The sequence below is a fragment of the Pleurodeles waltl genome, chromosome 7 (genome assembly GCF_031143425.1).
Source record: "Pleurodeles waltl isolate 20211129_DDA chromosome 7, aPleWal1.hap1.20221129, whole genome shotgun sequence".
In the NCBI taxonomy this organism is placed as follows: Eukaryota; Metazoa; Chordata; class Amphibia; order Caudata; family Salamandridae; genus Pleurodeles; species Pleurodeles waltl.
This window is the reverse complement of record NC_090446.1, coordinates 470,645,125-470,671,284: the sequence shown is the minus strand read 5'-3', so window position 1 is coordinate 470,671,284 and position 26,160 is coordinate 470,645,125. Positions and strand designations below refer to the sequence as shown.

Below are 26,160 nucleotides of genomic sequence, written 5' to 3'. Positions count from 1 at the left end.
CACCTGCAATTTGTCAAAGATAGTGATCTTTTGGCTAGCTTTCAAGCTGTACTCTAAAGAGTACACAGTATACAATCGGTGTTCCTGATGGATTTGAATGATCTTCGGTGCCAGGAGGACAATGAGAGCGTTAGGGGACTGGTACTTTTAGACCTGTCAATAATCGTCAACACCATAAAGTATTACATCCTAAAGAAAATCCTAGAAGAAGTGGGGCTGGACCTGGGCTGCAGCGTAATCAAAAGTATTACATGATTTCTATTTGATTGCTAGTGGATCACTAAATTCCCTTTTTTTTTCTTCATTCCACACTTTTGTAATTGAACTGTGATGTTAATCATATCCACACTGCTCTACTTTAAAAACACTCACCTACAACACCTAGGGGTCAATTTCTATACAAATGTGGACAACACTCAAATCATATCTAGCCTCTCTAATCCGAGTGCAAATAGGATCATTGCACAAGATGAAAAGACTTCCACCAATTGCCTTATTTGACCATGCTAATCGATGGCTTTTTACATCCTGAGAATAAATCCTTCAGACCTAGTTGCTTCCACTAATGACCAAAGCATCTCCTTCCTGGCTCATTGCCCGCTGGCCTGAATTTATGCCCCCCTCTCCATCCCCCGCCTAAGAGCATATGTAATATGGGCATAAATCTCACAATCAATCTGTCATTTGAAACAAAGTGTCAAGTGTCCTCTATGCACGTTGGCCAACTCAGTGAAAAAATATTTTATCTTCCATCCACAGCAAATGGCACATAACAGTAGTGAATGTCTTGATTCAATCTAGGTTGGGTTACAGAAAGGTCATTTATGTAGCCATTCCTGAAAAAATGATGCAAGATGCTACTGCCTGCATCATATTCTGCATCTCAAGACATGACAGGATATCACCATGCCCAAGAGCCCTACACTGAACACCATTTGTTGTAGAATTACCTTTAAAGCCCTTATGATCATACATAAACTCTTACATCACCACTGTCCCACCTTTCTAATCACCACACTTTTAGTTTTTCAAACACATAAAATCTTATGCTCCAGCAGTCAGTTCTTACTAACCACGCTACGACCTAGAGCAGTTGCATATGGGCACATATCCTTCTCTTTGCAGCTACCAAACTGTGGAAGTCTCTACCAGTGACCATTCACTCAGAACCCATTAAAATTAAATTGAGAAAACCTGACTTTTTAACGAGTAACTTCTTTTCTCTCGGTGCGTGATTTGACGCCAATGGCATAGGAAGCACAGAGCGGTGCTCCTCCTGGCAAAGCCCCATCCAGTACCAACCTGACGGAGTTGACCAACTCAGGGTCAAGACTGAGATGGAGCCCCTGATGCCGTGGTGCCCTTCTAAAGACGACAGCGACCATTGGGGAGAGGTTAGCAGCTTAGGCTGCTGATACAGAGCAGCGCGGCTGTTGCACCAAAATGGCAGCTGCTGCCTATAACTCGAATGAAGGCAGAGCCCTCCGGAGCCTGTCCTGTCTCTACCCCCAAGGCCAAGTGACAACCGTCCCGGAGACAATCTGGGGCTGCTCTGAGCAGTAGGCTAGGGAGCGGGTGCACTGCTGCCCCAGGAAGCCATCCAAGGGGTGCTGAGAGGCTCGCGGGCTCGGCATGCCGACGATGGAGAACTGCAAGGGGCCCGAGAAGGGAAACATAATGCAAGAGAGCAAAGTGCAGGCCCGACGCCAAGAGCAACAGAACGGCGTATGGGCGCTGTGACTTGTAAGAGCAAGTCTGCCGCACGGCCTGACTAAAAATAAGAACTGCAGCGGTCCCTGGTTGAGATTGGCGGTAGGGCACCTGCCAATCACAGATAGCCCCTCCCCCCCATTGGAGCTACCTACTCAGGGCTGGCGACCTGAGAGGGGAACTGACAGGAATCCCAAGGCTGACAGCTGAAGAGCCGCCAAGCTGTGCAAACAGCTAAAGGCCTGGTCGTGGCTGCACAGCTCCAGAAGTAAAGTATAGGGCAGCTGGAAATAGCAGCAGAAGACCTGTCCGGACACGAGACCACCTTGATAAATGCCTGCAGCGAGGGATGGGGCGCACCAGGGTCACTAGCAGCAGGATGAAGACACCGCAGGGATTGATATGAATTGAGCTGGCGGCCCCAGGAAAGCAATTAAATCACCAAACCCCAATAAGACATAGGATATGAGCCCCCACCTTCGCCTTGGGGCTAGACTGTAAAAAAATAAAATAAAAATCTGTTTAAACGGCCACTACTACTGGATGGTTCCTGGCGAATCCTTTGGGGCCCCGTCAGAAATTGACTTCCTTTGCCGCTGATAGATATTAAAGAGAATCTCCAAGTGCGCCGGAGAAAGTGGAGATCGGCTTGGAGATTGTGGTTAGGGGCTTGATAAGTAACCTTATCCAGAAGCACTAAAAGGCTGTTGAACTGGCTAAGAAAATACTATAGACACCCCCAACAGTGGGCAGGCAGTGGCAACAAACCCCCACCCCCTAAAAAATGCTAATGTCCTCTAGCGGTGATCTTGCCCAGGTGACAGGCGGGGACGACGAGAGGCTGCTGCCACAGCACTGAAAGTCCTGAGAGCAATAGAACACTGGGGAGCTGCACACAACCCAAAAGGGATTCCCTCGAGGTTAAGCTAGCTGCCTAGCTCCTACTTGTGGTTGAGTGTCTCCACAGGTGGAGGTGCATGCAACATAACAAAGAGGACTTGCTCCCCGCCATCATGTGAAAAATCAAATGGAAGAAGGACCAGGACATCGGGGGGGGGGGGGGCGGGCACTGGTGTGGGATACACTGAGAGAGGATGGAAACCAAGCCCTGCAGCCTGGACCTTAGAGGCCCTACCCTTCAGGACATCCTACAGACAATAACAGCTTCCCTGGAGGTACTAGAGACTAAAATAACCACCCTGGAGCAGATTTGAGAATCCTAGGAGATGACCACAGCCATCTGGCAGAACATGTCACCACCACGGAGAGAGACCTGGCTGAAGTGCCCCCAGTCTTGACAATGGTGAATGAGCGACTTGCTACCATGGAAGCAAAGGTATGAATGCTCAAACTGCACGCGGAAGATGCTGAAAATAGGTCATTATGAAACAACATACAAGTGGTGGGCCTACCCGCGAAAGTTGAAGGAAACAACTGACTGCTTACTTGGAGGGATGGCTCCGGGAGGAAGTGGCAGCCAAGGGCCTCTCCTTGTTTTTCACTTTGGAATTAGCACACAAAGTGGCAGGGAAACCACAGCTCTTGGGAGCCCCACTGCGCCCTGTTGTGGCCCAACTGCTGTATTACAAGGACCGCAACCAGTTCTTAAACCAGACAAAAAGGAGAACTCACAGTTGAGAACAGCAAATTTAAAATCTTTACAGACTTCTTAAGAAAAGTACATTGGCAACACTCCAATTACTTGGAAGCAAAGAAGAAACTCAGGCAGATTGAAATTCCGATTGCAATGACATTACTGAACCAACTGCGGGTCGCGACATCAGAAGGCATCCAATTCTTTGAAACCCTGCAAAAGGTCTGGAGTTGGATTGATCGACATCTGCAACCTGGGCCCAGCCATGACTCCCGAAACAGATGCTCACGCAGAGCCAGATCCCGGCGCAGACACAAATCCTGCAACCAGCTCCCCCCCGCCACTGCCGCGACTCAGCAGGAGCGGCAGAAGGTGATCGCGGCAGTGGCTTCAATGAGTGACAGCGGGACTGGACACACCCATCACCAACAGACGATGGGGGAGCACAAGACTCAGACTCTGACCGCAGTTCTAGTATAACTGGGAACTTGAGCCTTGAACAGCCTTGGGTGATGAAAGTTTGGATGGGGGTAGTTACCTACATGTCCTGGGGAGTGGGAGTTGGGGTTACTGTTGTTTATTAATTATATGGGAAACCATGCGTTGCAGTCTCCTGAATTACTTGTCCACGACCTATCAAAGGGTATAATTAAATATTAATTGGGATGCTATAAGGGGGCTGAGATACAAGGATGTCCAAGAATCAGACAAATGGCTGCTCCCATGACTTATAAGCTCCTCTCCTGGAATATCAGAGGGATGCACACAATGTTGAAACGTAATAAGGTTTTCTTATTTGAACAGAAGAGGTATCCATGTTGCACTCCTAAAAGAGACACACCTGACAGCTAAGGAGGGGCAGTACTGCAGCGCAGATGGAGAGGCTAGACCTATTTTATGACTTATTCAGTCTACGCTAGAGGTGTGCTGATTTGCATGCGAGTGGGGATCTGCTTTCTGCATATGGGAGACGAAGTAGACCCAGAGGGTAGATATGTGGTGATGATGGGCCAGATGGAAGGCTAAGACATAGCAATAGTAAACTTTTATGCCCCCTATGTGGAGCACGTTGCTTTCCTGATAGGATTGTTGAGACCTTGAAGTGGGAAGCCACGGAACAGGATGACACGCAAGCCTCAGCCGGGGGTGGGGCGCCTACTTGTTCCCCTGGGGCACCGCAGAGAGGTGCTCAGGGGAAGATCCAGAAGACTTCCAGGGTTGGGAGGAAGGAGAAAAAGGCAGAGAGCGAGGAGAAACACGGGCAGCAACCACCGGAACAGGAGGAGAAACACTGGAGGCAAACCCCAGAGAGGGAATCGAGATCCAGAAGGCGAGTCCCTGCACGCTAGGAGAGACATAAATGGCGAGCCCAGGAGCGAGAGGATCAGAGGACAAAGTAACGTGGAGAACAACAGAAAAGGCGAGCCGGGACAGAGACAGAGCCGATCAAGGAGCCTGGGAGGCACACGGCCCGAGCCACGTTCCAGGAGGAACATGGCTATCCAAGGTAGGTTCTTCCTAGGGCCTGACAGAACGGCCCATATGAACAGTGGGAAAAAGAGGGTATAAGAGAAGGGGAGAAAATGGGGTTGGAAACCCAGAAACACCAACATGTGCCACATATCCTTTGGGGAGGACTTATGTGACACAGTGGAGCATCCTAGGGTTACCCTCACTGACACTACCTTCACCCCTATTTTTTTTTATTCGATTTAAAAACACTTACCTGATTCCTTGTCACCTTTTGCCTTATATCGAGGTGTGGCGAACGTCAACAGTGATGCCACCTAAAAGAAAGAAAGAAATGCAAGGATTATAGGACTGAAGAGAAAAGAGACACCACAAAAGAATAAATCCACATATAAGAAAAACCCAAAGAAACAAAAATAACTTGCATAACCGTGAGTACCACCTATTCATTTTCACTGGGGGAACATTTACAGACTTTTAGCCTCTTATCTAATTAAATCAGCCGTTATGCGTAGCAGATCAACAGGAAGACCGCTCACCCCCCTTCCACCTCACCCCTTGCTGAGGGACTCACCGGCATGCCAGATGGGCCGTCTCATTACAAGACTGGTGAATGAGAAGGGGGTTAATAGACACCTGGTGACAGATACGTTCACAAGCCCAAAAATATTCCTTTTTCTCGAGCCTACACGAACTTCACATACATCTGGACACATTTCTGTGCCCCCTGATATCCATTGATTAGTACACAACATAGAATATGGTGCCCGCACTATGGCCCTCATTACGACTGCAACAGTCTTTTCTGAAGACCGCCGCAGCCGTGGCCGTCGGAAGACGGACAGTGCTGGTGGTCTTCTGACCACCCTATTACGGCTGCAGCCGGATAGCTGCACCCCCGGCAGTTGGATATCCTGCTGCATTTGTGACAGCAGCCGACGGTACTTAGGCGGCTCCACCGCAGGCACCACCACAGCAGAAAAAGACTGCCCACAGAATTACGATACGTAATTCTGTGTGGTGGTTTTATGGTGGGGGGGTTGCTAGCGGTGGGAGCGCCGGGTCCCTTCCCATCATGGAGGAGCACCTCGTCGGACAAAGTAAGTGTTGTCTGCAAGTGGAGATGTGTGGGGGGGGTGAATGGGTGTGTGTGACTGAGTGCCTGCATGCAGGTGTGTGTATGTAGTTGTATACGGTATGTAAGTGTGTGCGTGCAGTGAGGTACATTTGGGGGTGGGGGTGAGGTTGTGTGAAGATGAGTGAGGGGGTGGGCGTTGTGTATGTATGTAGTTGAAGGGAACGGGGTGGAGGATGGAGCGTGTATGCATGTGTGATGTGTACGTATGCATGTCTATGTGGGTGAATATTGTGAGTGCGTGTGTGAGTGGGGGTGTGTCTGTGTGTGATTGTGTGTGTGTGGGTGCATGAATGCATGTGTGCAGAGGTGTTTTGGGGGTATCCCGGCGACAGAAACGCAAGATCCTGTCGCCGGGATACCTTTCCGCCAGCATTTTCGTGGTGGTGAAATCTTCCAGGAAATTGGCTGGAGATGGAAACCTCCAGGCCAGCGGGCCATGGTAAAGCAGTCGGATTGTCGAGGTAGTGGCAGTTTGGCAGTAGCCAAACCACTGTAGTCGTAATATGCTGGTCTTCACCGCCGGTCCCACGACGGTGAGACCGCCACCGCGGCCTTGGCAATCCATGGACTGCCAGGGTCGTAATGTGGGCCTATATCTAATCATAACCCTGTTCTTTTACAACTGAGATGGGAGAGATATAAACCATGTATCACTACTTGGAAGTTGAAACCTGAATCCTTGGAAGATTAGATGTACCAGGAGGTGACTAGGGAGAAAATAGGGCAATATTTTGCAGGTAAGAGTGGCACAGCATCCTCTCCTTAAATAGAGTGGGACGCATCCAAGACATTGATCAGTGGTCATTGTATAGTTGAATCGATGGGAGTCAGGAGCACTCTGATGCAGGTGGTACTGCCAGCAGAACAAAAACTGTGGGACGGAGAAAAACAAGAATCCAGGGCACCCAGATTTACAGCAGACCCTGATAGACCCTAAGGAGAAAGTGGCAGTTCAGGTCGAAAGACGATTATAGAAAATATATGGAGCAAGCCCACACTAAGCAGGTTCGTACTGGGTCCAGGCTAGCCTGGCTACCAAATCCAACAAAGAGAGGTTCTGTCATAATCAAAATTGAGGCTGCTTAGGGAACCAGGCTGTATAGACAAGAATAGATCAATCAACGCTGACAAGAAGAGATCAATCAACAAGGAGATAGTGCATGACTTCCTGACATCATTGCCTCTCCCAAACCTCACAGAACAAGATGTAGAGGCACTAGGAGATATTACAAGAGGTAAGGGCAGCAATTAGAGGTCTAGCGTGAGATAAGACACCCAGGAACAGACCGGTTTCAGGCCGAGTTTTTTGCCACCTATGCTGAAGAACTCCCCCCCCAAATTAGTAGACCTCTATGAAGCAGCCTGAGAAATGGGTTGCCTACCGAGATCCACCTGGGAAGCGCTAGGGGTGCTAAAGCCGGGAAAACCTGAATATGACAGCAAACCCTATCAGCCATTGTCAATGCTTAACATCGAGTACAAGATTCTAAGTAGGATCTTGGCTTCTAGGCTCCTTCCGTTCATGACCAAGCTAGTGCACCCTTAACATGCAGGATTCATCGTAGGCCAAAAAACGTCAGTCAACATACGGCACCTTCTGACGCTGTTGGAGGCTAACACCTATGACCACAGGAAGGCAGCTGTTTTTGTTGTCAACATAGAAAAAGCCTTTGACAACATGCAGTGGGGCTTTTTATTCAGGATAAAGGAACACATGCAGCTGGTGAGAGGCTTCTTGACATAGACTAAGGGCCTGATTTAGAACTTGGCGGAGGGGAATACACCATCACAATCGTAACGGATATCCCGTCTACCGTGTTACGATCCCATTATATCCTGTGGAGAGCGTAAAACGGCGGATGGGATATCTGTATTCCATCCTCCAAGCTCTAACTCGCGTGCTAAGTTGCAATACAGTGACCCCACAGCCAGAGCCTGCATGGGCCAGACCATGTCCAAGAGCTATAGAGTGGGGCAAGTGATAACATAGGGATGGCCTTTTCACTCTTGCTCTTTGCACTGGCCTTGGAATCCTAAGGGTATAAAGATTGGGGAAAGCCGTCATTTTATAGCTCTATATGCGGCCGATCTACTGATCTTCCTCAGAGACCCAGCAGAAGATCTTGCAGGAGCTAGGGGCATGCTGGAAGAGTTTGGCTCCCTATCGGACTTAAAAGTTGACTGCAGAAACCTAGACTGTACCCGACCATGGAGGGCCATGACCCACCGGAGGGATTAGAGTCACTGCAACGGGAGCATCGCTGTCTGTCCTATCTAGGGGGTTTGGATTTTTCATGATGAGACTGATCTACTTGAGAGGAGCGTGGAGCTAGCGAAAAGCTCGCTGGGAACAAACAATGTCTTTTGAAAAATGCTACCCTTGTCGGTGGCAGGACGCATGGCATTGCTAAAGATGGTACCACTCCCTAGTTTGCTATACTTTTTTGTGACGCTCCCGGTGTAGATACTTTGGGCAATGTTCAGAGAGCTGGATTCCCTGTCTCTGCATTTGTATGGGGATCGGGCTGCAAGAAGGTAACGCTGTCCACACTACAACACTAGCAGTCCCCGATTTTGAGACATATTATCTTGCAGCACAACTCCAATGGTTCACACAATGGCTAGCGGCCAGACAGACTCTGGACCGTACTATGGGACCATTAGTCCCACAGTTTCACAGACTAAGAATGGGGCAGCCTTCAGTCGCTGACATTCAAGAGTTTCTGGTAAAGCAACGGTGCTGGAACAGCACCTCCAGAAAACACGTAGACAGGTACTATGTTCACCTGCCCATGACCATGCTGGTGGTTTTGCCTCACAACAGACATTGGAGGGGATTAGAGGACTGGGCCACCACAGGAGCGACAAGAGTAGATGACCTGTTTCTCATGACAGAACTTCTCTAATTTGAAGAATTATGCTCAGAATGACCTCCTGCAGGGCCACGTCTTGCTCCATAGAGCAGTGAGGGCCCCTTACCGTAAACACTGGAAGACACATATGTCAGAAGCAAGGTCTCCTAAAAGCTGTCAATATATTGCCCTTTCTTTGGGCACTTTCAAGGCTGTCACATGTCTGCATAGTGCGCTATGGGAAGATATGCTCCAGCCCCTGGACACCTTGTGGGTGCAATGGGAAGAAGACCTAGGGATCCCCGTAACACAAAGGGACTGGGACGCCATCCTAGAAAGAGTCCCCAAGGTATCTAGACATGCCCAATTTAAATTGATCAATTACTACATCCTTTATAGAGCATACTTCACACCGGGGCACATTAATAAATACTTCCACATGACTAATGTAGTTTGCCCGAGATGCGGAGAAGTAAGAGCTGAGCTTCTTCATATGTTGTGCACTTGTCCCTCATTACATAATTACTGGGAAGAGATAACCAGGGCAGTTGCTGAAGTTATATAGAAGGAGGTCCCCTGCTCTAGGAACTTCGACACAAGTTTATAGGCAGAAAAATACCTGGAAAAATATACATCCTTTGAACTTCAGAAGTAATCAAAAGAAAACCTAGGGCCTGATTTATACTTTTTTAGTGCCGCATTTGCGTCATTTTTTTGATGCAATAGTGGTACAAACGTGCAAAATATAATTGAATTTTGTAAGTTTGCGCCACTTTTGCGTAAAAAAATGACCCAAATGCGGTGCTAAAAAAGTATAAATCAGGCCCATACTGCCCCTTCTCTGGGCTTCACAGTAATGATGCAAGGTCCAAGGAAAGTAGGGCTCTTCACATGGCCTTGCACCAATGGTCCAGTCTTGCAAGGTCAGGTATGGCCCTCCCTCAAGCCTAGGAGAGTTTGACCATGTCTGTGAGTCCCTAGGCATGGAGGACCGCTGTCCCAGCCCACTGAGGCCCAAGATAGGGCCCTTCCTTCCTATCATAGGCCTCACAGCGTTGGGCCATGACTGGTAACCCTTGATTTTTATGTAAACAGATTGTATTGATTTTACAGAGTTCAATAAGCATTGCCAGATAAATTACACATTCTGAGTCAAAACTGTGCATTTGTCGAAGAACATATCATCAATACAATGCTATCTTAAGTGCTTCTTTTCACCTCCCTTATCTCCCCACCCTGCATTGCGCATCTACAGTATTACAAGTGTCTCAGTGTGAGTGTCCAGTATCCCTTTATTGCCCACACCCCTCCCCTTGTGGAAATGCAGTACACTGTGAGAAATGGATTACTGAAAACTATGTCCCTGTCAACAGAATCCCTCTCTCAGTGTCCGGCCCCAATGGAGTATTGGTTAGGGACCCAACCAAGGGGTTATCAGGGTGTTTCAGGTCTTCTACTAGCGCTTCCCATTCCATGGCCATTTAGAGAGTGTAGGAAAGTACCATCTTGCCTGGCATGTTACCCCTATTTTTCACTGTATATATGTTGTTTTAGTTGTATGTGTCACTGGGACCCTTTTCTCCAGGGCCCCAGTGCTCATAAGTGTGCCTGAATGTGTTACCTGTGTAGTGACTAACTGTTTCACTGAAGCTCTGCTAATCAGAACCTCAGTGGTTATGCTCTCTCATTTCTTTCAAATTGTCACTGACAGGCTAGTGACCAATTTTACCAATTTACATTGGCTTACTGGAACACCCTTATAATTCCCTAGTATATGGTACTGAGGTACCCAGGGTATTGGGGTTCCAGGAGATCCCTATGGGCTGCAGCATTTCTTTTGCCACCCATAGGGAGCTCTGACAAATCTTACACAGGCCTGCCACTGCAGCCTGAGTGAAATAACGTCCACGTTATTTCACAGCCATTTTTCACTGCACTTAAGTAACTTATAAGTCACCTATATGTCTAACCTTTACCTAGTAAAGGTTGGGTGCTAAGTTACTTAGTGTGTGGGCACCCTGGCACTAGCCAAGGTGCCCCCACATTGTTCAGGGCCAATTCCCCGGACTTTGTGAGTGCGGGGACACCATTACACGCGTGCACTACATATAGGTCACTACCTATATGTAGCTTCACAATGGTAACTCCGAATATGGCCATGTAATATGTCTATGATCATGGAATTGCCCCCTCTATACCATCCTGGCATAGTTGGCACAATCCCATGATCCCAGTGGTCTGTAGCACAGACCCTGGTACTGCCAAACTGCCTTTCCCAGGATTTCACTGCTGCTGCTGCTGCTGCCAACCCCTCAGACAGGCATCTGCCCTCCTGGGGTCCAGCCAGGCCTGGCCCAGGATGGCAGAACAAAGGACTTCCTCTGAGAGAGGGTGTTACACCCTCTCCCTTTGGAAAATGGTGTGAAGGCAGGGGAGGAGTAGCCTCCCCAGTCTCTGGAAATGCTTTCTTGGGCACAGATGTGCCCAATTCTGCATAAGCCAGTCTAAACCGGTTCAGGGGACCCCTTAGCCCTGCTCTGGCGCGAAACTGGACAAAGGAAAGGGGAGTGACCACTCCCCTGACCTGTACCTCCCCTGGAAGGTGCCCAGAGCTCCTCCAGTGTGCTCCAGACCTCTGCCATCTTGGAAACAGAGGTGCTGCTGGCACACTGGACTGCTCTGAGTGGCCAGTGCCACCAGGTGACGTCAGAGACTCCTTGTGATAGGCTCCTTCAGGTGTTGCTAGCCTATCCTCTCTCCTAGGTAGCCAAACCCTCTTTTCTGGCTATTTAGGGTCTCTGTCTCTTGGGATTCCTTAGATAACGAATGCAAGAGCTCATCCGAGTTCCTCTGCATCTCTCTCTTCACCTTCTGCCAAGGAATCGACTGCTGACCGCGCTGGAAGCCTGCAAAACTGCAACATAGTAGCAAAGACGACTACTGCAACTCTGTAACGCTGATCCTGCCGCCTTCTCGACTGTTTTCCTGGTGGTGCATGCTGTGGGGGTAGTCTGCCTCCTCTCTGCACTAGAAGCTCCGAAGAAATCTCCTGTGGGTCGACGGAATCGTCCCCCTGCAACCGCAGGCACCAAAAAGCTGCATTACCGGTCCCTTGGGTCTCCTCTCAGCACGACGAGCGAGGTCCCTCGAATCCAGCAACTCTGTCCAAGTGACTCCCACAGTCCAGTGACTCTTCAGTCCAAGTTTGGTGGAGGTAAGTCCTTGCCTCACCTCGCTAGACTGCATTGCTGGGAACCGCGACTTTTGCAGCTACTCCGGCCCCTGTACACTTCCGGCGGAAATCCTTTGTGCACAGCCAAGCCTGGGTCCACGGCACTCTAACCTGCATTGCACGACTTTCTAAGTTGGTCTCCGACGACGTGGGACTCCTTTGTGTAACTTCGGGTGAGCACCGTTTCCCGCATCCTCGTAGTGCCTGTTTCTGGCACTTCTCCAGGTGCTACCTGCTGCTAAGAGGGCTCCTTGTCTTGCTCGACGTCCCCTCTACCTCCTGGTCCAATTGCGACCTCCTGGTCCCTCCTGGGCCACAGCAGCGTCCAAAAACGCTAACTGCACGATTTGCAGCTAGCAAGGCTTGTTGGCGTTCTTTCGGCGGGAAAACACTTCTGCATGACTCTACAAGTCGAGAGGGATCCGTCCTCCAAAGGGGAAGTCTCTAGCCCTTTGCGTTCCTGCAGAAACCGCAGCTTCTTCTGTCCAGTAGAAGCTTCTTTGTACCCGCAGCTGGCATTTCCTGGGCATCTGCCCATCTCCGACTTGCTTGTGACTTTTGGACTTGGTCCCCTTGTTCCACAGGTACCCCAGATTGGAAATCCAGCGTTGTTGCATTGTTGGTTTGTGTCTTTCCTGCCTTATTCCCCTATCACGACTTCTTTGTCCTTTGGGGAACTTTAGTGCACTTTGCACTCACTTTTCAGGGTCTTGGGGTGGGCTATTTTTCTAACCCTCACTATTTTCTAATACTGTAGTCCCAGCGACCCTCTACAAGGTCACATAGGTTTGGGGTCCATTCGTGGTTCGCATTCCACTTCTGGAGTATATGGTTTGTGTTGCCCCTATCCCTATGTGTCCCCATTGCATCCCAGGGTAGGTCGCTCCCCTGTCCTCACAGCGCCACCAGATCCAGATCCCCTGTTCTGCCTTCTCTTTTGCCTGCATCGCTGCCTGTGCCCCGAGTGTCTGTGTTGCCGTGTGTCTGCGTTCGCGCTCCCCTTTTTTTCCTTCTGTATCCCGAGTGCCTGTGCTGTGTGATCGCGCTCCCCTTTTTTCCTTCTGTATCCCGAGTGCCTGTGTTGTGTGATCGCGCTCCCCTGGTTTTCTTCTGTATCCCCGAGTGCCTGCATCTTCTGAGTGCCGTCCCCCTTGCCCTCCCGCCGTCTCCCCCTTGTTTTTCCTGTTTTTCTGCACCTTTCGGCACTTCGCCATTTTTCTAGGCCTCCTCGCCTTCGGAGCCTTTTTCCCACCGCTTTTTTGCCGCTTTTTTCGCCCTACCCGCCCTCCTCCCGCCTCCCAGCTGACCCCGCCTCCCCGGCTACCCCTTAAATGGCGGCCGCTGCGAGGCAGTAGTAGCGACCCTTGACCCCAGGGTAGGTCGCTCCCCTGTCCTCACAGCGCCACCAGATCCAGATCCCCTGTTCTGCCTTCTCTTTTGCCTGCATCGCTGTCTGTGCCCCGAGTGTCTGTGTTGCTGTGTGTCTGCGTTCGCGCTCCCCTTTTTTTCCTTCTGTATCCCCGAGTGCCTGTGCTGTGTGATCGCGCTCCCCTTTTTTCCTTCTGTATCCCCGAGTGCCTGTGTTGTGTGATCGCGCTCCCCTGGTTTTCTTCTGTATCCCCGAGTGCCTGCATCTTCTGAGTGCCGTCCCCCTTGCCCTCCCGCCGTCTCCCCCTTGTTTTTCCTGTTTTTCTGCGCCTTTTGGCACTTCGCCATTTTTCTAGGCCTCCTCGCCTTCGGAGCCTTTTTCCCGCCGCTTTTTTGCCGCTTTTTTTGCCCTACCCGCCCTCCTCCCGCCTCCCAGCTGACCCCGCCTCCCCGGCTACCCCTTAAATGGCGGCCGCTGCGAGGCAGTAGTAGCGACCCTTGACCCCAGGGTAGGTCGCTCCCCTGTCCTCACAGCGCCACCAGATCCAGATCCCCTGTTCTGCCTTCTCTTTTGCCTGCATCGCTGCCTGTGCCCCGAGTGTCTGTGTTGCCGTGTGTCTGCGTTCGCGCTCCCCTTTTTTTCCTTCTGTATCCCCGAGTGCCTGTGCTGTGTGATCGCGCTCCCCTTTTTTCCTTCTGTATCCCCGAGTGCCTGTGTTGTGTGATCGCGCTCCCCTGGTTTTCTTCTGTATCCCCGAGTGCCTGCATCTTCTGAGTGCCGTCCCCCTTGCCCTCCCGCCGTCTCCCCCTTGTTTTTCCTGTTTTTCTGCGCCTTTCGGCACTTCGCCATTTTTCTAGGCCTCCTCGCCTTCGGAGCCTTTTTCCCGCCGCTTTTTTGCCGCTTTTTTCGCCCTACCCGCCCTCCTCCCGCCTCCCAGCTGACCCCGCCTCCCCGGCTACCCCTTAAATGGCGGCCGCTGCGAGGCAGTAGTAGCGACCCTTGACCCCAGGGTAGGTCGCTCCCCTGTCCTCACAGCGCCACCAGATCCAGATCCCCTGTTCTGCCTTCTCTTTTGCCTGCATCGCTGCCTGTGCCCCGAGTGTCTGTGTTGCCGTGTGTCTGCGTTCGCGCTCCCCTTTTTTTCCTTCTGTATCCCCGAGTGCCTGTGCTGTGTGATCGCGCTCCCCTTTTTTCCTTCTGTATCCCCGAGTGCCTGTGTTGTGTGATCGCGCTCCCCTGGTTTTCTTCTGTATCCCCGAGTGCCTGCATCTTCTGAGTGCCGTCCCCCTTGCCCTCCCGCCGTCTCCCCCTTGTTTTTCCTGTTTTTCTGCGCCTTTCGGCACTTCGCGATTTTTCTAGGCCTCCTCGCCTTCGGAGCCTTTTTCCCGCCGCTTTTTTGCTGCTTTTTTCGCCCTACCCGCCCTCCTCCCGCCTCCCAGCTGACCCCGCCTCCCCGGCTACCCCTTAAATGGCGGCCGCTGCGAGGCAGTAGTAGCGACCCTTGACCCCAGGGTAGGTCGCTCCCCTGTCCTCACAGCGCCACCAGATCCAGATTCCCTGTTCTGCCTTCTCTTTTGCCTGCATCGCTGCCTGTGCCCCGAGTGTCTGTGTTGCCGTGTGTCTGCGTTTTCGCTCCCCTTTTTTTCCTTCTGTATCCCCGAGTGCCTGTGCTGTGTGATCGCGCTCCCCTTTTTTCCTTCTGTATCCCCGAGTGCCTGTGTTCTGTGATCGCGCTCCCCTGGTTTTCTTCTGTATCCCCGAGTGCCTGCATCTTCTGAGCGCCGTCCCCCTTGCCCTCCCGCCGTCTCCCCCTTGTTTTTCCTGTTTTTCTGCGCCTTTCGGCACTTCGCCATTTTTCTAGGCCTCCTCGCCGTCGGAGCCTTTTTCCCGACGCTTTTTTGCCCCTTTTTTCGCCCTACCCGCCCTCCTCCCGCCTCCCAGCTGACCCCGCCTCCCCGGCTACCCCTTAAATGGCGGCCGCTGCGAGGCAGTAGTAGCGACCCTTGACCCCAGGGTAGGTCGCTCCCCTGTCCTCACAGCGCCACCAGATCCAGATTCCCTGTTCTGCCTTCTCTTTTGCCTGCATCGCTGCCTGTGCCCCGAGTGTCTGTGTTGCCGTGTGTCTGCGTTCACGCTCCCCTTTTTTTCCTTCTGTATCCCCGAGTGCCTGTGCTGTGTGATCGCGCTCCCCTTTTTTCCTTCTGTATCCCCGAGTGTCTGTGTTGTGTGATCGCGCTCCCCTGGTTTTCTTCTGTATCTCCGAGTGCCTGCATCTTCTGAGTGCCGTCCCCCTTGCCCTCCCGCCGTCTCCCCCTTGTTTTTCCTGTTTTTCTGCGCCTTTCGGCACTTCGCCATTTTTCTAGGCCTCCTCGCCGTCGGAGCCTTTTTCCCGCCGCTTTTTTGCCCCTTTTTCGCCCTACCCGCCCTCCTCCCGCCTCCCAGCTGACCCCGCCTCCCCGGCTACCCCTTAAATGGCGGCTGCGCGCGCCTAAGGCAAGCCCGTCTGCGCCCATCCGCGCCTGGACCGCGCACAGCGCCCGAACCCCTGGCCCCCACGCCCCCCGCCTGACCTACGACTCCGCCACCCTCGTCAACCTCAACCCCGGCCGCACTCCGGGCTGCTACCGCGCCCCCCCCAAACGGACCCACGGACCCTTCACCAGCAACCACTGTCACTTCACCTGCCTACGGACCAACACCGCTCCCGTCAAAAACGACTCCCCCGGAAGCAATCTCCACTGCATCCTGGTCAACACCCGATGCGTCCACAGGCACGCCATCGAACTGTGGAACCTCATCAACTCTACGAACCCGGACATCGCCTTCCTCACCGAGACCTGGATGAATCCCTCCTCGGCACCCGACATCGCCATAGCCATCCCCGACGGCTACAAAATCATCCGGAAAGACCGCACCAACCGCATCGGAGGAGGCATCGCCATCGCACACAAAAACTCCATCCGCATCTCAACCGACACCGACAACTCACTCCCCGACGCCGAACATCTCCACTTCACGATCCACAGCGACCCCAAGACCACCCTCAGAGGCACCCTCATGTACAGACCACCAGGACCCCGCACCAAGTTCAGCGAAGACATCGCAGACTTCGTCAACCCTCACGCACTCTTGTCCACCGACTACATCCTCCTAGGAGACCTCAACTTTCACCTGGAGAACCTCACCGACAACAACACCACCGCCTTACTGGACAATCTCACCAACCTGGGACTGAATCAGCTAGTCAACACCCCCACCCACTACGCCGGACACACGCTCGACCCCATCTTCTCCTCCAGCAAACACATCACCTTCAGCCACACCACCGAACTCACCTGGTCGGACCACATCTGCGTCCACTTCATCTTCAAGAAGACCACTGTGCACCACCACACCCAGCAACCACCAAGAAGACACTGGAATCGTATCACCACGGATCAGCTCGCATCAACCCTCTCCCAGAACCGACCCACCAGCACCACCGACCCAAACGAAGCCGCCAACAACCTCACCAACTGCATCTCCGACTGCGCCAACCTCCTGGCCCCCCTGAAAACTCAAGCCAGCACCAACAACCACAAGAAAAACTCCTGGTTCACCCCCGACCTCAAGGACTCCAAGAAAGAATGCCGCGCCCGCGAGAAGACTTGGCGCCTCAACCAGACCGAAGAGAACATGTCAGCTCTCAAGGACGCCACCCGCCAACACCACCAACGCCTCCGCGCCGCACGAAAAACAGCCTACCGGATCAGACTTGACAACAACGCCCACAACAGCAAGGAACTATTTGGCATCGTCAAAGAGCTCTCCAACCTGGACGCAGAAAACAACTCCATCCCTCCATCACAGGACCTCTGCAACTCCCTCTCGACCTTCTTCCACCACAAGATCACCGACATATACAACAGCTTCCCGACCACCGACGCGAACCCCCCCCCCGGAACCCGCTACCGACATCGCCACCATCCTCACCTGGAGCCCAACCACCACCGAGGAGACCACCCGCGTCATGAACTCGATCCACTCCGGATCCCCATCGGACCCCTGCCCGCACCACATCTACAACAAAGCCGACGACATCATCGCACCGCACCTCCGAGATGTCATCAACGCCTCCCTCACCACCGCCACCTTCCCGGAGAGCTGGAAACACGCAGAGCTCAACGCCCTCTTAAAGAAACCCACAGCAGACCCCACCGAACTCAAAAACTTCCGGCCCATCTCTCTCCTGCCGTTCCCCGCCAAAGTGATTGAGAAAATTGTCAACACTCAACTCACCAACGCCCTGGAAACCAACGACTCCCTCGACCCCACACAGTTCGGTTTCAGGACCAACCACAGCACCGAAACCGCCCTCATCGCAGCCACGGACAACATCAGAGCCCTGACCGACAAGGGTGAGACCGTGGCCCTCGTACTCCTGGACCTCTCCGCAGCCTTCGACACGGTCTGCCACCGCACCCTGATACGACGCCTCAGCAACGCCGGCATCAGAGGCAAGGCCCTCAAATGGATCATCTCCTTCCTCTCCGGAAGGACTCAGAGAGTCCGCCTGCCCCCCTTCAGATCCACAGCCACGGAGATCATCTGCGGCGTACCTCAAGGATCCTCCCTCAGCCCCACTCTCTTCAACATCTACATGACCCCCCTGGCGAACATCGCACGCAAACACGGACTCGACTTAATATCATACGCCGACGACACCCAGCTCATCTTATCCCTCACAAACAACCCCACCTCAGCTAGGACCAGATTTCATGAAGGAATGAAGGAAGTGGCGAACTGGATGACAGACAGACGGAGGTCCTCATCCTCGGCCCCACCCCCACCGCATAGGACGACTCCTGGTGGCCCCCCACCCTAGGCAGCACTCCCCAACCCACCGACCACGCACGCAACCTCGGCTTCATCCTGGACTCATCCCTCACCATGACCAGACAGGTGAACTCGGTGACCTCAGCATGCTTCAACACCCTACGCATGCTCCGCAAGATCTTCCGCTGGATCCCCACCGACACCAGGAAGACTGTCACCCACGCCCTCGTCACCAGTCGCTTGGACTACGGGAACACCCTGTACGCGGGCATCACCACCAAGCTGCTGAGGAAACTCCAACGGATCCAGAACGCTGCCGCAAGACTCATCCTGGACATCCCTCGCCACCACCACATCTCAGGACACTTGAAAAAACTCTATTGGCTCCCCGTCAACAAGAGGATCACCTTCCGACTCCTCACCCACGCACACAAAGCCCTTCACAACCTCGGACCCAAACTCATCAACAACCGCGTCTCCTTCTACACTCCTCCGCGCACTCTACGATCCGCCGGACAGGCCCTGGCAGCCGTACCCCGCATCCGCAAAGCCACCGCCGGAGGAAGATCCTTCTCTTTCCTGGCAGCGAAGACCTGGAACTCTCTGCCCAGCCACCTTCGCGCCATACCTGAACACCTCTCCTTCAGAAGGCAGCTCAAGACCTGGCTCTTCAAGCACTGACCCCCCCGCCCCCAGCGCCTTGAGACCCTTTATGGGTGAGTAGCGCGCTTTATAAATGCGAATGATTGATTGATTGATTGATATTGTAGCTATACATTGTTTGCACTGTTTTCTAAGACTATACTGCATATTTCTGGTATTGTGTATATATATCTTGTGTATATTTCCTATCCTCTCACTGAGGGTACACTCTGAGATACTTTGGCATATTGTCATAAAAATAAAGTACCTTTATTTTTAGTATAACTGTGTATTGTGTTTTCTTATGATATTGTGCATATGACACTAGGTGGTACTGTAGTAGCTTCACACGTCTCCTAGTTCAGCCTAAGCTGCTCTGCTAAGCTACCATTATCTATCAGCCTATGATGCTAGACACCCTATACTCTAATAAGGGATAACTGGGCCTGGTGCAAGGTGCAAGTACCCCTAGGTACTCACTACAAGCCAGTCCAGCCTCCTACATTGGTTGTGCAGTGGTGGGATAAGTGCTTTGAGACTACTTACCACTCTTGTCATTGTACTTTTCATAAGAGAAAAATATACAAAACAAGTTCAGTGTATATACACATAACCACAAAGTTTTGCATTTCCTCTTTTCACTCTTTTCTAAGTGTTGAAAAGTACTTCTAACTTTCTAAAAAGTTCTAAAAAGTTTTAAAAGTTTTTTTTCTCTGTCTTTCTAAAAGCTCTGACAAACTTTTTTCTCTTTTTCTATCACTTTAACTCTCTCTAAAAATGTCTGGCACAGGCCAAAATGTTGATCTGTCCAAACTTGCATATGACCACCTTAGCTGGAAAGGAGCAAGGAGTCTCTGTGTAGAGAGAGGTTTGAGTGTAGGGAAGAATCCTTCCTTGGAATTGTTACTTAACATGCTTAGAGAACAAGATAAGGCAAGAAGTGCCCCATCTGTTGAAAAAGTAGCTAATGGTTCCCAATCTGATCCAGGGACTCCCCCAGGAAAAGATTCAGGAAAGAAACTTCCAAGCCTGCCCATTACTAGACAGTCTAGCATAGTTGGTACTGATGTTGAGTCACACCATACAGATAGTGTTGTCTCACATCATAGCAAGAGCATTCATTCTCATCACAGTAGAAATGATGTTTCTGTTAGCCAAGCTGTTAGGGTGCCCTCTGTAAGGGACAGGTCTCCTTCTGTCCATTCTCATCATACTTCTGTTTCAAGACATGTCCCTCCCACCCACCCTGATGACAGATTGTTAGAAAGGGAGCTCAATAGATTGGGAGTGGAACAAACCAGACTGAAGCTCAAGAAGCAACAACTGGATTTGGATAGACAGACTTTAGAAGTAGAGAAGGAGAGACAGAAACTGGGTTTAGAAACCCATGGTGGCAGCAGCAGTATTCCCCATAGTCATCCTGCAAAAGAGCATGATTCCAGGAATCTGCATAAGATAGTTCCCCCTTATAAGGAGGGGGATGACATTAACAAGTGGTTTGCTGCACTTGAGAGGGCCTGTGCTGTACAGGATGTCCCTCAAAGGCAGTGGGCTGCTATCCTATGGCTATCATTTAGTGGAAAAGGTAGGGATAGGCTCCTTACTGTAAAAGAAAATGAAGCTAATGATTACAAAGTTCTTAAGAATGCACTCCTGGATGGTTATGGCTTAACCACTGAACAATACAGGATAAAGTTCAGAGAGACCAAAAAGGAGTCTTCAAAAGACTGGGTTGATTTCATTGACCATTCAGTGAAGGCCTTGGAGGGGTGGTTACATGGCAGTAAAGTTACTGATTATGACAGCCTGTATAACTTGATCCTGAGAGAGCATATTCTTAATAATTGTGTGTCTGATTTGTTGCACCAGTACTTGGTGGACTCTGATCTGACCTCTCCCCAAGAATTGGGAAAGAAGGCAGACAAATGGGTCAGAACAAGGGTGAACAGAAAAGTTCATACAGGGGGTGACAAAGATGGCAACAAGAAGAAGGATGGTAAGTCTTCTGACAAGGGTGGGGACAAATCTAAAAATGAGTCTTCATCAGGCCCACAAAAACACTCTGGTGGGGGTGGTGGGCCCAAATCCTCTTCGAATCAAAACAAGGAAAAGAAACCATGGTGCTATTTATGTAAAATAAAAGGCCATTGGACAACAGATCCCAGTTGTCCAAAGAAATGCACCAAGCCTCCTACCACTACAACCCCTACTGCTACACCTAGTGTCCCTACTAATAGCAGTGGTGGTGGGAGCAAACCTACTAATAGCCAATCCAAGGGAGTAGCTGGGCTCACTATTGGTAACTTAGTTGGGGTTGGTCTTGTTAGGGAGACCACAGAGGCTATATTAGTCTCTGAGGGGGCTATTGATTTAGCTACCTTAGTTGCTTGTCCCCTTAATATGGATAAGTACAAGCAGCTACCCCTAATAAATGGTGTTGAGGTTCAGGCCTACAGGGACACTGGAGCCAGTGTAACTATGGTCATAGAGAAACTGGTCCACCCTGAACAACACCTACTTGGTCACCAGTACCAAGTAACCGATGCTCACAACAACACACTTAGCCACCCCATGGCTGTTGTAAATCTCAACTGGGGGGGGTTACTGGTCCAAAGAAAGTTGTGGTAGCTTCAGATTTACCTGTAGACTGTCTATTAGGGAATGATTTGGAGACATCAGCTTGGTCAGATGTGGAGTTGGAGGCCCATGCAGCAATGCTGGGCATCCCAGGGCATATTTTTGCTTTGACAAGGGCTCAGGCCAAAAAGCAAAAAGGACAGGGAAGCTTGGATCCTGGAACAATGGACCAAGTGCTCCCTAAAGCTAGGGCTAGTAGAAGCAAACCACTTCCTACTATCCCTCCCTCTACAGTGGATTCTACTTCTGAGGAAGAAGAATTCCCTCCCTGTGCAGAACCTACACCAGAGGAGCTTCAAGCAGACACTGCTGAGCTTTTGGGTGAAGGGGGGCCTGCCAGGGAGGAGCTGAGTGTGGCACAGCAAACCTGTCCCACATTAGAGGGTCTAAGACAGCAAGCTGTCAAACAGGCTAATGGGGATGTCAGTGACTCTCACAGAGTTTACTGGGAGGACAACCTCTTGTACACTGAGGCAAGGGATCCTAAACCTGGAACTGCCAGGAGATTAGTGATCCCTCAGGAGTACAGAAAGTTCCTCCTAACTCTTGCACACGACATTCCCCTAGCTGGGCACCTGGGACAAATGAAAACTTGGGACAGACTGGTTCCCTTGTTTCATTGGCCTAGGATGTCTGAGGCCACAAAAGATTTTTGTAAGTCCTGTGAAACCTGCCAAGCCAGTGGCAAGACAGGTGGCACTCCAAAGGCACCCCTTATTCCACTGCCTGTGGTTGGGGTACCCTTTGAAAGGGTAGGGGTTGACATAGTTGGCCCCCTTGACCCTCCTACTGCTTCAGGCAATAGGTTTATCTTGGTGGTAGTGGACCATGCCACAAGATATCCTGAAGCAATTCCTTTAAGGACCACTACAGCACCTGCAGTGGCAAAGGCCCTCCTGGGAATATTTTCCAGAGTGGGCTTCCCAAAGGAAGTAGTATCAGACAGGGGAAGCAATTTCATGTCTGCATACTTAAAGGCCATGTGGAAGGAGTGTGGTGTAACTTACAAGTTCACTACACCCTATCATCCACAAACAAATGGACTGGTGGAGAGATTTAATAAAACTCTCAAAGGCATGATTATGGGTCTCCCTGAAAAACTCCGCAGGAGATGGGATATCCTGTTGCCATGCCTCCTTTTTGCCTACAGGGAGGTACCCCAGAAAGGAGTGGGCTTCAGCCCCTTTGAACTTCTTTTTGGACACCCTGTTAGGGGTCCACTCACACTTGTAAAGGAGGGTTGGGAACAACCTTTAAAAGCTCCTAAGCAAGATATTGTGGATTATGTACTTGGCCTCAGATCAAGGATGGCTGAGTATATGAAAAAGGCCAGTAAAAACCTTCACGCCAGCCAAGAGCTCCAGAAGCAATGGCATGATCAGAAGGCTGTTTTGGTTCAGTACAAACCAGGGCAGAAAGTGTGGGTCTTGGAGCCTGTGGCCCCAATAGCACTCCAAGATAAATGGAGTGGACCCCACACAATTGTTGAAAAGAAGGGTGAAGTCACCTACTTAGTTGACTTAGGCACTGCAAGAAGTCCCCTTAGGGTACTCCATGTAAACCGCCTAAAACCCTACTATGACAGGGCTGATCTCACCCTGCTCATGGCAACTGATGAGGGACAGGAAGAAGACAGTGATCCTCTACCTGATCTCTTCTCTTCCACAGAACAAGATGCTCTTGTGGAAGGTGTAGTTTTGGCAGATTGTCTTACTGCTGAGCAGAAAGACCATTGCATAAATCTCCTAGATCAATTCTCTGAACTCTTCTCTACTGTGCCAGGTACCACTTCTTGGTGTGAGCACACTATAGATACTGGAGACAGTTTACCTGTCAAAAGTAAGATCTATAGGCAGCCTGACCATGTCAGGGACTGCATAAAGCAAGAGGTGCAGAAAATGTTAGAACTAGGAGTGGTTGAGCACTCTGAAAGTCCATGGGCTTCTCCTGTGGTACTTGTACCAAAACCTCATTCCAAAGATGGAAAGAAGGAAATGCGGTTTTGTGTAGACTATAGAGGTCTCAACCTGGTAACCAAAACGGATGCTCACCCTATACCCAGGGCAGATGAGCTCATAGATACACTGGCATCTGCCAAGTATCTAAGCACTTTTGATTTGACTGCAGGGTATTGGCAGATCAAATTGTCAGAAGATGCTAAACCTAAAACTGCATTTTCAACCATTGGAGGCCATTACCAATTTACAGTAATGCCTTTTGGTTTGAAAAATGCACCTGCCACTTTTCAAAGGTTGGTGAACACAGTCCTGCAAGGGCTGGAAGCTTTCAGTGCAGCATATTTGGACGATATAGCTGTCTTTAGCTCCAGCTGGGATGATCACCTGGTCCACCTATGGAAAGTTTTAGAGGCCCTGCAAAAGGCAGGCCTCAATATCAAGGCTTCAAAGTGCCAGATAGGGCAGGGTAAGGTGGTTTATCTGGGACACCTTGTTGGTGGGGAACAGATTGCACCACTTCAGGGGAAAATCCAAACAATTATTGATTGGGTTCCCCCTACCACTCAGACTCAGGTGAGAGCCTTCTTAGGCCTCACTGGGTATTACAGGAGGTTCATTAAGAACTATGGCTCCATTGCAGCCCCTCTTAATGACCTCACATCCAAAAAAATGCCTAAAAAGGTATTATGGACAGCAAACTGTCAGAAAGCTTTTGAGGAGCTGAAGCAGGCCATGTGCTCTGCACCTGTCCTGAAAAGCCCTTGTTACTCTAAAAAATTCTATGTCCAAACTGATGCATCTGAATTAGGAGTAGGGGCAGTCCTATCACAACTTAATTCTGAGGGCCAGGATCAACCTGTTGCTTTTATTAGTAGGAGGTTGACCCCTAGAGAAAAGCGTTGGTCTGCCATAGAGAGGGAGGCCTTTGCTGTGGTCTGGGCTCTGAAGAAGTTGAGGCCATACCTGTTTGGCACTCACTTCATTGTTCAAACAGACCACAAACCTCTACTTTGGCTAAAACAAATGAAAGGTGAAAATCCTAAATTGTTGAGGTGGTCCATATCCCTACAGGGAATGGACTATACAGTGGAACATAGACCTGGGAGTAGCCACTCCAATGCAGATGGACTCTCCAGATATTTCCACTTAGACAATGAAGACTCATCAGGTCATGGCTAGTCTTATTGTCCTTCGTTTGGGGGGGGGGGTTGTGTAGGAAAGTACCATCTTGCCTGGCATGTTACCCCCATTTTTCACTGTATATATGTTGTTTTAGTTGTATGTGTCAATGGGACCCTGTTCTCCAGGGCCCCAGTGCTCATAAGTGTGCCTGAATGTGTTACCTGTGTAGTGACTAACTGTCTCACTGAGGCTCTGCTAATCAGAACCTCAGTGGTTATGCTCTCTCATTTCTTTCAAATTGTCACTGACAGGCTAGTGACCAATTTTACCAATTTACATTGGCTTACTGGAACACCCTTATAATTCCCTAGTATATGGTACTGAGGTACCCAGGGTATTGGGGTTCCAGGAGATCCCTATGGGCTGCAGCATTTCTTTTGCCACCCATAGGGAGCTCTGACAAATCTTACACAGGCCTGCCACTGCAGCCTGAGTGAAATAACGTCCACGTTATTTCACAGCCATTTTTCACTGCACTTAAGTAACTTATAAGTCACCTATATGTCTAACCTTTACCTAGTAAAGGTTGGGTGCTAAGTTACTTAGTGTGTGGGCACCCTGGCACTAGCCAAGGTGCCCCCACATTGTTCAGGGCCAATTCCCCGGACTTTGTGAGTGCGGGGACACCATTACACGCGTGCACTACATATAGGTCACTACCTATATGTAGCTTCACAATGGTAACTCCGAATATGGCCATGTAATATGTCTATGATCATGGAATTGCCCCCTCTATACCATCCTGGCATAGTTGGCACAATCCCGTGATCCCAGTGGTCTGTAGCACAGACCCTGGTACTGCCAAACTGCCTTTCCCGGGGTTTCACTGCAGCTGCTGCTGCTGCTGCTGCTGCTGCCAACCCCTCAGACAGGCATCTGCCCTCCTGGGGTCCAGCCAGGCCTGGCCCAGGATGGCAGAACAAAGGACTTCCTCTGAGAGAGGGTGTTACACCCTCTCCCTTTGGAAAATGGTGTGATGGCAGGGGAGGAGTAGCCTCCCCCAGCCTCTGGAAATGCTTTCTTGGGCACAGATGTGCCCAATTCTGCATAAGCCAGTCTACACCGGTTCAGGGGACCCCTTAGCCTTGCTCTGGCGCGAAACTGGACAAAGGAAAGGGGAGTGACCACTCCCCTGACCTGTACCTCCCCTGGGAGGTGCCCAGAGCTCCTCCATTGTGCTCCAGACCTCTGCCATCTTGGAAACAGAGGTGCTGCTGGCACACTGGACTGCTCTGAGTGGCCAGTGCCACCAGGTGACGTCAGAGACTCCTTGTGATAGGCTCCTTCAGGTGTTGCTAGCCTATCCTCTCTCCTAGGTAGCCAAACCCTCTTTTCTGGCTATTTAGGGTCTCTGTCTCTTGGGATTCCTTAGATAACGAATGCAAGAGCTCATCCGAGTTCCTCTGCATCTCTCTCTTCACCTTCTGCCAAGGAATCGACTGCTGACCGCGCTGGAAGCCTGCAAAACTGCAACATAGTAGCAAAGACGACTACTGCAACTCTGTAACGCTGATCCTGCCGCCTTCTCAACTGTTTTCCTGGTGGTGCATGCTGTGGGGGT

At 50.8% G+C, this 26,160-nt stretch overlaps 1 long non-coding RNA gene across 1 annotated transcript in view; it reads right to left on the bottom strand.

The window, feature by feature from the left end:
- Positions 1–26,160, bottom strand: part of LOC138247261 (uncharacterized) — a 116,327-nt gene that overhangs the window by 30,026 nt on the left and 60,141 nt on the right. Inside the window, exon 3 of the long non-coding RNA XR_011194395.1 lies at positions 5,031–5,091. This is a non-coding gene — a long non-coding RNA (uncharacterized lncRNA). The remainder of the gene's footprint in view (positions 1–5,030; positions 5,092–26,160) is intronic.